The following is a 12,717-nucleotide window of genomic DNA, read 5'->3' on the forward strand; positions in this document are numbered from 1 at the left end:
AGCATCCTGCAGTTTGATTTAGACTGTAAAGTGGATAGAACATACAATTTTCCAGTTAAAAGGAAAAAAAAAATAATAATACCTGGCTTTGGAAGCTTATGGCTGCCATCCTACCAGCAGTTTCTGGGTACGTACATCAAAATGTTGCAGGACAGGAGGCTGGAGGGATGGGTGGGTGCATGAATCCATGGACAGTAAACAGGCCACAAGCCATAGCAGGACTCCGTGCTGTTCTCAGCAACTCATCAGACCAGGCACATCCTTTGTATGTTTGCACTGCAGCATCAGTTTTATAAGGCACATGACCCACTGCAGTCTTCCCTTGATGAGCTCGTAAGCATCCTGTTGTAATATGATGTGAACAGTGCTGGCTACCTGCAAAGGAACAAGCAAGGTCAGTTTGGAATAATATTCTTCTGAAGAATCACTGACTTCTCGTGGCTACCTTCATGCCACCACACATTTGGAACAATTAATCCCTCGTTCATGTAACAGTGCAGTTTACTGGTCTAGGTTGTCACCATTTAGATATAGTAATTGTATGTTCAGTTTGGCACATAAGAGTTCTGAAGTAAAAAATCTTAGCAAAATTAAAGAACACTAAAGATTTATTCATGCTTTGCCAATACGCCATGTAACCCCAACCGTTTTGACACTGCTTACATGCCATTAATACCTCTGCTTTCTGGTTAGTTAATGTTGTCTTTGGTGGCCTACTTGCCAAAAAGTTATGGGTGCTATAGTGTTCTTTTGTGATAGCTATGTGAATGACATTGTAAGTATGAGTCTGTAAAAGCAACAGGTCAGCTACCAAGGCCTACAGAAAAGGTAAAGAAAGAGAAAGGGATTTAGCTGGTCTGCAAGGGGCCAGTCACCTCTACAGTGATGTTGTTGCAAGGAATCGAGACCTGATTACCTGATGAACTGTTCTTTTGGTTTGGTGACACCATAAGCAGCATTTGGAGGTCAGTGTCCACGAACATGTTACACGAACATAGCTCATCTCAGTCATTTCCAAGAAGGATAGCGTAAAAAATCAGCCCAGGAAGATACAGAATTTGTCGTGGGATATTGCTCTTTTACTATTGTATCTCTAGAACTTGGTTTATTTTGAAGGATTAAATTTAGCAAGCAAATGTACTACTTTTACACAACTTTAACTAGGATAAGCTTGGTGCTAGACTCCTTTGAGACATGAAGAGGCATGACCAGCATTTTAAACAAAACCCTTTCCCTTTTCAGGAAATTTTATTCTATTACATATGGGGTGCAAGCCTTTGCTAGGATCTGCATGGCAGGAGAAGGTAGTGGACTTTCCACTGCAATATACTCTGCTGTATTTCTTTGAGCTCCTTGGGCAGGAGTTGATGCTGGGGAGCGAAGCAGAGCTGTGTCCCCGTAGCCATTCTTCAGCAGGTTAAACCAGGACTTCTTGCTAGGTGGGAGTTGCACCAGGCAGAAGGCCCCTTTGCATTTTACCCAGGGAATTTCAAAGATCAACACAGTTCTTCACAGCAGAAGCAGGGCTTGTAGCCCCAGTGATCTTGGCCTCCCTCCTCGAGGGCTCGGAAATAGGCAATGGCATATGGTCCTTGTTGCGTTCAGATCAGCTTAAAAACATGTTTGGTTTTGGTGTTCTGAATATTTCTGAAGCAAGCTGCTTATCCTTGCTTTTTAAGTTTGCTTTTCTGTACGTAACGTTTACATCATGATCTAAAAAAAATTTTACACATAATAAAGTTTAACTATTTGATATTTTTCATTTCAAAACTAAATAACAGACATTTAGGAGAATATTTCTTTTTTAATGACACACATGATAGTATTTTAAAGCACCGAATAACATCCACAGTTAATTTTTCAGTCTTTCTCTAGCAAATATTCTATCAGTAAACTTTGCCCGTATTTATGATTTTTTCCTTAATATGTTTTACTGTATTTGGTAGAACTAACATCTGCTTCTCCAGGGACTCTCCTATTTATGACAATTGAGGATGTTTTTGAAAACTATTTGAATTAAACTTGGTCTGCTCAGAAGTGTTTCCAAAGGAGCTGACTGTACGTACACAGATCTCACTGATGACATTTGACAGAGCTGTTAATCCCTCTTGACTCTGATGTATGAGATCACATTAGAGCAGCTAGAGCACTCCAGTGATATACGCACATGCAAAGTAACGTTTGCCAATCAGTTCTGTTTGTTCTCTTCCAAAACAAAATCCCTGAAACGAGCTGTTTCATTGACAAGGAAGGAGGCGGCAGTCCCTACTGATGTTGCTCCTGGCCCCTTGAGGTGATGTGTTAGTCCCAGGTGCTGGGAACCACCCCCCCACCCCCTCCCCACCCCACCCCCCTGCTGTGGCCGGTGTCTGCCAGGCATTTGGCCGTGGCAGAGGATGTGCAGGTGCCTGATCTCTCCCACCTGCAATAGTGAGCACTGCTGGCCTCTTCAGCAGTCCACCACCTGCTGCAGCACAGACTTGTCTTTCAGGCTCATTTTTGCTTACATTTCTGCTTTTCATTTTTTTTGGAGGCTATGCAGATGGATGTTCAAATCATTCGGACCTGAAAGGCTTGGCTGAGTGCTCAGGAACCACGCAAGCTTTGGGGAAAGCAGCTCAAGGAGGAGAAGATGCTTGAGATGCTTGTGAGAGTGGAGGCAGCCTTTGTGTTCCTCCTCTGCCCCATGGCAAGGTGCTGCAGGCAGGTAAAAGCAGTGAGCATGGCTGCTTTTCAGAAGTGACGTACTCTTCATTGCCAGGGAAGCCTCTTCTGGCACAGGCAAGGTGACCTTAGGCAGGACCCTCTGCTGCCTCTGCCCAGCACAGCTCTCCATACGGCAGCCTGCTTTCTTCTACCATTTGGCTGTAACATCCTGCCAGGACTTATGTTTCACCCTTCCACAGAATGAGGTCTAAAAGGAGCAGCTGTGAAAAGAAAAAGCATTTTTGTGAAGTGAGCCCCAATTATCACATCTGCAGCCATATTCTTGTGTGTAAAATGTCTTATAAAAAAATCTTCTAAAGTGCAAGAATTCTCTTGGCATTTTTACTGATGAAGTCTCTTATTTTCTCTAGAGAGTGATGGTCCTCAGGGAATTACCATGAGCTGTAAGAAAACCAAGGTGTTGCAATGTAATGCAATATTATGACTAAAATGTGATTATCATTTCTCTTAAGTGCTGAATCTGCAGTACTTTTTTCTGCACTCTTTTAAGTAATGTACCGCTAGACAAATCTCCAAAAGAGAAAAGTTATGCCTCTACATTAAAGTGATATCGCTGGACTTAAGAATTTGATTGCAAATAAAATTCTAAACATGAAGCTATTCGTGTTGGAAATATATTTAAAAATATTTTTTCAGCTTTTTTCACATCTCTTAAATCAAAGCACTAAATGGAGTCTTCCCCAGTAGTCTGTCTGGTCTGGTTGCATGGATCTGACTCTTAGCTTCTCAGTCAGAATGAATTATCTGTGCAATAATAATAATAGCAATAATGATAATAATAATAGAATTTTACTTCTTTTGATGAAGTAAAGCCATTTAAAGTTGGATGACATGAATCAAGGTGGACAATAAGCGACTTTTTCAACTAGAGAAAGATGTATTGATTTCTGAATATGTGATGTCTTTGACTTTGCCTGGAAGGACATTTCCTTGGTCAAGAAGACCAGGTCCTTTCACTGATTACATATTAGCCCTTCTGTTCTTCCATACGTCTAATTATTCTTACAATTAAAATAGATTGCATGATCTTTCATCTAAATCTTTCTCTTTAAGAAAAAGAGAATTTAAACCCTAATTTATGAACTCTGATCTTATTAACCTTTCATTCGATTTGCTTCTGTGCCTTGATCTTGTAAACAGGCTATTATACTTTCTGCAATTTCATTCAGTATGTGCTATTTCAAGACAGTCAGAAAACTATACATTGTGCTCACCTGAAGAACCTAAACTATTTTCTCTCTTCTCCATCCTTGTTTACCATCCTGAGTCCCGTAAGTGGCTCCAAATCTTATATAAAAGGAACCATTTAACAATCCATGTTAACAGATAGCAACTGTTGTCTTTTGCCAGTGTTTTCTCCATACAAAGCAATCCCTTTCTGTCCAGACCACATCGCCATTCTCTCTTTTGCCTCCTCCCAAAGGAATTTGTGCTCTCCATTCCTACTGTTGTTCCTTCATTTTCTTTGTCTCTGCTATTTCCACCAGACTCAGTTGTCTTTATTTCCTCTTTTTCCACCAGTCTTTTTATTCCTTTCTTCCTCTTACAGACATCAGCACCTTTGTTTTTAAAGAGCAGTCATGCTTCTCCTTTTTCTCCCTAGTTTTTATCATCTTATTTGTTCATCTTGGTTTACGAATGCACTGTCCTCCATTCTCCATTCCTTTTATTGCAGTCTTGCTTCTTCTTTCTTCCATTTCATTTTCCAGGAATCTCCCTTGGTCTCTCTCTCAGATCTTATTATTGCCCTGGATTCCCCATTTTCTGAAATGCCACATCTGCTGTTGGCTGCTGACGGGCACTGCTACTTCCATTCCTCTCACCTGTATTCAAGATGAGGGAAGGTATTTCCCAAGGATGCAGAGATGCTTCTCTCAGGAGCAAGATGCTGTCAGGCAGTACCACATAATTTCCAGTAGCTGTCTTAAAGCTTGCTGAGCTGTGTGCTCTCTCAGAGGACTGTTGGGACTGTCCTTTCTGATGCTCAGTGGACACCCTATATTAACAGCTATTTACTGCCTTTTTTTTTTTTTCTTTTTGGCTTGACATGACTTGTTTTTATTCCCTAGGCATCTGGAGAATAGTTCCTTTTCCTAGAATAAAGTAAGTAGTATTACTAGGGCACCTCCAAGTCTGCTGAATGCTGTGGGATTTTGTGAAGGTCAAAGAGTAGCAGACCACAAATACTGTCCATGATGGGACAGAGAGCTGAGCATCTCCAAAAGGCGTTTAGGAATATGCAAAGGTAGAAAATGTTCTATATTGTACAATGGGATTCTGCTGTTTCTCTGTTTACAAAGTTTGTTTGGTGTAGCTTAGCTCTATCAAGGTCTATCAAGCTCTATGCAAGGGCAAGTGGAAAAGGGTTTTTTATTATTTTTTTATGCTTTAAATAATTTCTGGAAGATAGTTGCAAATAAAACCAGAGGTCTGACTTCAGGACTAATAAGAAGGAAAAGAGAAAAGGATTTTTGGCAAGAAGAAGAAACAGTCAACAGTCCAAACTACAGGTGCCTTCCAGAACACAACAGCTCTCAGGAAAAGCACTGTCAAGGGCGCAGCCAGGAGAACGAGTCTACTTTGACTCAACAGTAACCGAATTTTCCATTCACAGTTCAGACAACTCTGGTCTTAGTCTCACCCAACTACGAGAAAGGCATCCATGCACAGAGTGCTGCAAGGATGGAGATAAATGCTCTGGCTTCTGTCTGTGTAATACCCAATTGCTGGAGTTCTGCAGGCTGCATTAAAAATACTGGACTGAAAATACTAAATTGATTATATGCAGTATACTGCAGACTATCAACTGTTGATTGATTTAAAATATGTCACACATTTTAATACAATACAGTCATTAATACAATGAACAAACACGTTTTCTTCCTCGACTCACTATTTTCTTTCTTTGTTTTCTTTCCTACTTCAGTTCTGTTACTTGCTTCTCACAGTTGCTAGCTGCAAATTCTGTATTACAGTCCTAGGTACAAACCAAACCAACCAGCCCAAGCAAGCCCCGTTTGGGGATCAACAGTGAGCCTTCATGAATCATCATTGTGTAAATGTTCAGTAAATCTCAGCGTTTGGTTTCTCTTTTATTTCCAGTGGCGGCATACAGCTGTTTCACATAGTTTTCTTTGCACTAGTGAAAATCCAAGATAACCATGTCATTAGCGAGTGAACTGAGAGAGACACACACACACACTCCCATGTATATAACTTTTTAAGGGAAGTGAAGCAGGATGCCATCCATATTTCTTGTACAGAGGGAATCGAAGTTAATTTGTAGGTTGGTGAGAGAAAGCTTGTGACACTGCACTCCATTTCACATCAAGAGACATTAACTTGAAATTACTGTTTCCAAGGGAAACACTTATGACTCAAAGCATTAATTTGCATTAGCCCATGATAAGGCTAGCCTGTAAATTAAGTTATTGAAAATAACTTGCAACCATAGCACCAAGGAAGGAATTAACTAGGAATGTTTTCCTATAAACATAAGCTGATATTTTTTTCCAGGTAGTTAAAATACTAAAAGTGTGCAAAATGTAATCAATTTAGTTTTCTAGTAAAGTCATTATTTAACAAATTGTCATGGTGGAAGTAATCAGTCTGGATAAATTTGAGCTGGCTGCATTTTATCTCCTCACCTTTTAGTTTCATGTGAACAGCCTATTAAAGCCCATGGTCTGGGACAAGCTCTACATTTTTCTCTTACAGCTGTGAGGACAGTGGTCATTCTTTACAAATTTAGTTCAAGGTAATGTGATGTTCTACCCAATCTGGCAGAAAGATTTATAACTTAGCAACTGGGGGCTAAATTTCTGTGTTGTAAGCAAGTCTGGTCTCAGGCAAATTTAACCTCTTTGGAACATCATAAAGATTATTTAGCAAAATCACCATGAAATATACTCTTTACCCTTCATGTGCTCCTATGACAGCCACTCCAAGAGCGTTAACAATTGGTTGTATTAACTGAAATCTACACCAAGCAAATTATTCTAAATTGTTGCTGATTAGCAGTTACACATGTACCGTCACTGATTTAAACACCGGGTGAGCTGACGTTCCCCCAAGTAAATAATAGTCAACCAAGACCAATTATTCAATTTTCACTCTGGTTACTATCCTCACTCAGCACCATAACTTTGACACAAGAAAGGAAATGCTTGCAGGATTTCTTGACTTTAAGACAGCTTAGCTTTCTTCTTAGGAGCTCCCCAGAACGGAGCCCTGGAGGGGGAATGCAGACAGCCCCCATCCAACATAGGCACTCCCCATCCCTGCATATATGACCATGCTAAACACACTCACCTGGCCTTCTCCAAACACCCTTCCAATTTACTATATCCAAAGACATTCTGGAAGAAAAGAGAGGAAAACAGGGAGGACAAATTTTCCAAACTGCAAATCTTTAATTCCAGATGCTCTCTCCTTGTACTACATTACCTTCTGCCTCTATGCTTGTACTGTAACAGCAATCTTTTTTTTTTCTTTCTTTTTTTTTCCTTTCTTTTTTTTTTTCTTCATTTCTTTCTTTTTCCTTCCAGCTGAACAATAACCTTCCAAACCCAGCAGCATGGACACAGTGCAGTGTGGCACCTACAAGTCTGTCCCCCAGGCAACAGCTTGGAAGGAGACCGCCATACCACTACATGACACTCTTTGCATCTTCTGTGTGGTGATGTGGGGCATGGGTAACTGAAGGTTTGCTCTTTGGACTGGGAAGGAGAACACTAACTTGCTGAGCTACCCTGCAGGCTGTGGATAAATGCATCTTGGCGTCACAGGCATGGCTTTTCTGGATTACTCACAGGATGTCTGGTTTTCTCCTTGCCAATATGATCTATAAAAGGCAGGTGACAACATTACGTGTGTAGGTGTAGAGCATTCACAATGAAGCAGAAGGGAATCCCAACGTTTGCCGTATGCATGGTGTGTGCCTTGTGGAGCAGAGCACTGCCTGGCTCTGCCTTACCCTGCCCTTCGCATCTGGTATTCTCTGCCTGCCATGCCCGACAGGGCGCCCTGTGGGGTATCCCTCAATTGCTTCTCATGAGTAAGGACATTATTTTTGATCCAAACTAATATGTAATTATCTATTTCAGAATGTTTTATTAGGAATTAGGACCCTTTTTATATTTTAACCAAACATATTCATTTCACAGCATGTTAAAAATCATTTTCTCTCCTCTAACTGTGTTTATCCTTTCTCTGTAATATTTCACAGCTGAAGTCCTTTTCTAAGAGCGTTTGAAAAATTTTGTCTGTTTTTTTTTTTTTTTTAAATTCAGCAATATATGAACAAAATCTGTCCTCTCCTTTCTTGTCCTTAGCATTCTAAAATGTACCTGTGTTCAAATATTAAGAAATAAAACAAATATAAATTATGCATTTTCCAAGTTAATTTAAAATGCATTATGCACTGCTTTGTTCTCTGGAATTAGTATTATTAAGGGGACAGATCTGTATGGATTAATTTTGAGTCAGTTTATTCACTTCTTTGTAATTCAGTGGCAAGGATTTCTGTCCCCAGGCGTCAAATTAAAATTTTTACTGTAAGTAACACATACACAATATGGACCTCTTTGTATTGTTTCTTTATTTTTCTATCAGATAGCATATTTACATACTGTATGATTTCGCAAAACCATCTCTTTCAAAGTAAACAAAACTTTTTCCCCTCCTTGTTGGAAATGATTTTAAAAGACCCTTCCCATGGTTACTGTACCCAGGTGGCACCAAGTGCTGGTTTCAGGGGTGGGGGGGTTCACCAAAAATCACGTAATATTTAGCGGTGTGTTCCCTGAGGTCTATTACAAGCCGAATAACCATCCAACCTCTCTTCTCTTCCAAATACATTTGGTAGTATTTGAGCTGATTCTTTATGATTTTTAAAAACAACAACAACAACAAGCTATTCAATAATCATTTTAAAATACTGTTGATTTTTTTTTGCAACAATTCTTTGCACTTAGATGTTTTAAATCTTTATTTTTCCCTAAACTGAGCAAGAAAATAGAGTCTGCTTTCTTAATTAGTCTTCTTTAAACAAAATATCCTTTCATATGCACTAATAAAGACTAAGGATCATTTCTCTCTTGTTTAAATAACTGCTTGCTGTAGTATAAAATTGTAAGAGACATGATGCAGATCAAGATGCTGGCTTGAAGTGGAGAAGAGGAACAAGCAGTGCAATAATAAGCAGATTTTAATGATTTACTATAAATCAGCATTTTTGCCCTGTCAGTGAGATTGAAGAGGCAGACAGCTCCTCACATGTCTGCCTAGCAAATGTCTTCCTGATGAATCATGTGCTCTGAATCACTGATCACAACATTCAAACAGCACATCCAAATAATGAGGAAAACATATACACAGCATTCTTACGGCTGGTCTAAAACTGCAGGAATATGTGTTTTTAGTGGTATGGTAGTTAAACCCCTACATTGATACTGTGTCTGTGCAGCAGAGGGTAATATAAGGTTAACTATTGATGCCCTCGCTTTGCTTCCACTCATTAAACCAATGGTGAAAATCTAATCTTTACCTACTCTGCAGGAATAATGATGGCAAAACTGAGCGACAATGTATATTTTTAAGTATCTTCCAACAGGGAAATGCATCACCTACTTATATGTTGCTTCCATTAATGAGAAAACTGTCCAGGCTATTGTTTTCTATACAGGATAGTTCAGGTGACCTTTGTTAATTATGTCAGTTGCTCATTAAGAATAGCAGTGGTTCTAAAACATCATGCATTGCATAGCGTAACGTACGGCGATCCTCCTTACAGTCCTGCAGCTGTTTTGGGTAACCACATAATTGTCACTAGGGTCTCCTGCAAATGGTGGGGTGTGACTGATTGTTGTTCTTCCAATCCTAAGGGTGCCTTTAAGACAGGGGAAGAGCTGTGGAGCTGGATGAGACGAGGTACAACCTGACAGTTCTGTTGGGTTCACCTGTCTCAGCACCCACAGGCGATGCTCCCTTTGGCAGCAGCGGGAGGAACGGACCCACCTTGTTCTTTGGGTGCATGAGGGACGATAATCTGCACAGCGGTAATAGCTGTGATCCCTGTCTTCCTCTCCAGCAGAAGAGGTTCTGGAGAGGTTTCCACACCACTGCCACTGAGAGAGGGCAAGCCCCTTTGCAGGTTGGCCAGAGGACCTCATCCTGCAGCTCGCAGACATGGCTGCTGGCGGATAAGATGAGGACTTCAGCTTCCAGCAGTCTCTGTCTTTTAACCTTTTATTAACACCATCATTTATTCAGCAAACAGTTATGAAAGAAGCAATTTTGTATTAGGAGGAACTGCGGATTTAGAGACTTAAAAAAAAGAGTATTACAAGTTTGGTTGTGGTGATCTTTTGAAAGATAGTAACTTGTAATGCCTAGTTTTTTAGACTGTAACTTTTGCATTTATTGCTAATTTTCTGCACTGCTCTAAACACACTGTGTGCATCTACTTTAAAATTTGTTAGTGCCATTTACATACATAGTATTTGCAGTTCGATTCATCCTCTTGCAGACCTAGTAAAACATTTTTTTCCTAGAGATCCTGCAGAGGAGCTGGCACAAGGCATCCACCGACAGTTTGTCTTCCATGTCCCTGTATCCTGCTGCCCATTTACTGCACTATCGCAATATGTGTTTTGCAAAAAACTGCTGTCCATTGTTTGAAAACGTGAATTTCAAAGTCCTCATCTTTTCTGGTTTGCACTCAAGGGAAAAAATAATTATGGGCTTTTAAAACAATAAAATGTCAATGTGTTTTAAACATGACCATGTCAGGCTCAAAAATGTTTTTCAAAAGCATATCCATTTGTTTAATTTGAATAAGAACATACTTAATTTCATGGTAATTTGGTTAAAGCAGTTATTTTTATTAATGTGTTATTGAGCTAGAAGCTGAGGGCACTGGTCAGTTTGCTACTGTATAACTCACTCACTCAGAGAATGAAGTCTAACAGTACAAAGGGGAGAACTCGTATGTGCTATTTGGGCATCACAATGGTATATTTGATCTGTGTTCGTATTTTATTCAAAGTAAGGAGGCGAAAAAAACAAAATGCTCAGACTGCTGATTTCTGCAGAAAAAATCTGCAAATGAACTGTTCTATTAGCACAAATGTACAAAAGTCTTTAGAACCTCTCTCTTCAAAAGCATAATTAGGTATTTATTTCAGACATACTAACATCTTTGCAGTAGCTAATAAGATGCAGCCCATTTGAATATTAATATAATAAATGATTAAATTAAACAGCAAGATTCAGACTCAGAAATAGCCTTTATAGGTCCCAGGGGGTCACTAAAACTGTATTCCATTTCTTCCTACAGTTAACATAGTACAAGGGACATGAATGCGTAAAGCAATATTTGTCTTATGAAACATGGAGTTTTATATTGTGCTATTCAGTTTTATTACTCCACAGTTTGAAGCGGAGGCCTGTGATAAAGTCACCATGCTGGGACCCAACAGCAACTCTTCCTGTTTCAGTGCTTTTTGGCATCCTAGTGACACATCGCTGCTTTGGCAGATGCAAACCTCGTGGCAGGCTACATATAAATAGGTTAACAATGGTGGCATGTGATAAACTAATAACACCACACACAAAAACTTGTCGTAAAGTAAATGGCTTAGGAATTTTTCATCTGTACATTATTACGTATTTATTATTAATAATATGTACCTAATAACGTGCAGAATTAATATCAACAGTGCTAGGATGATCGGTTGGGCTTCTATTTTTTCCCCTGTACACCAGATAAAAGAAAAATAGGCAAAGTAGGCAATTATAATTGGCCACTATTCCAATAAAGGTTTTTCCCTTCTCAAATTAGTCCATGAAAACTGCACACAATCCAAATCCCATGAACCTGAGAGGTGTTAATAAACATCTGGTCCTGGTTTTTGCTTAATTAGCAATCCTTAGTTTGGACTGAAGGCTGTTTGTGTAAAACAAAACACACACACACACACACACACACGCGTGCACACTCTCCCTCTTCGTAACAATACTAAAAAAGAGGGGGTTTTGTTTTGTGAGTCACAGCCCTTCAGGAGTCCAAACCAGCTCCTTGTAAGTGCTCCATGGGAGAATTGAATTTTTAAGTCTTATAATTTGTCAACACAGCAGAATAAAATGAAAGCTATTTGGATTTGTCTGTTTCTGTTCATTTTACCAGACTAATGTCACCTCAATCAGACCTGCAAAATCCCTGTATTTTACTGGAAGCAAAATTACCATTTTTAAATGCAAAAAGAAATTGCATACTTACTACAGGTTACTGAAAAATGCCATTTTATTATTCTTAGCATCCAAAATCTTACAGCACCGTCTCTCTAAGGAGCAGCATTGGCAGCAAGGTAATGGATAAACATGCAACTGGGCTTGCAAGACTATACTGTCTAAATTAGATAAAAGAAAAGTAGGAAGAAAACTCTAAGATAAGTTGTACAAAGTAAATCAAAACAAATCATCTTACCAAACTTTATTCGCATCTGATACCATTTTTAGAAATTAAGGTCAGTTTTGTGGAACTAATAGGGAGTTACACCTATATATCTTGGGCACCATGACAATGCTTGAGAGGAAGATTTATACACTATGGTTGCAGATGCAGAAGAAAGATATGAGAGATCAAATGGAAGTGCATGATAACAAATGAAAAATGGCCCCCACAGCCCATAAATTAATTGAGAAAAGAAGGTTGTCATTATTTGAACATGCTTTAAAATAAGGTATGGGGTCCAGATGGCAGAGAATAGATAGGCCAACAAAGTTTGAGTAATTGATGACTTAAAAATAAAACAAGATCTTAAAGAAATGAATCATGTTGGGAGAGTTAGAGGAGGAATATTAGACGAAAAAGCACAAAAACTCCTCGAAAATTCAGAGCAAAAATCAAAGTATAGGAAAACAGACACATTTTTTCGTGAAGGATCTAAATAAATGTAAGTAATAAATATTTCAGGCAGCAATTGTATC

The sequence above is a fragment of the Anser cygnoides genome, chromosome 12 (assembly GCF_040182565.1).
Source record: "Anser cygnoides isolate HZ-2024a breed goose chromosome 12, Taihu_goose_T2T_genome, whole genome shotgun sequence".
NCBI classification, from domain to species: domain Eukaryota; kingdom Metazoa; phylum Chordata; class Aves; order Anseriformes; family Anatidae; genus Anser; species Anser cygnoides.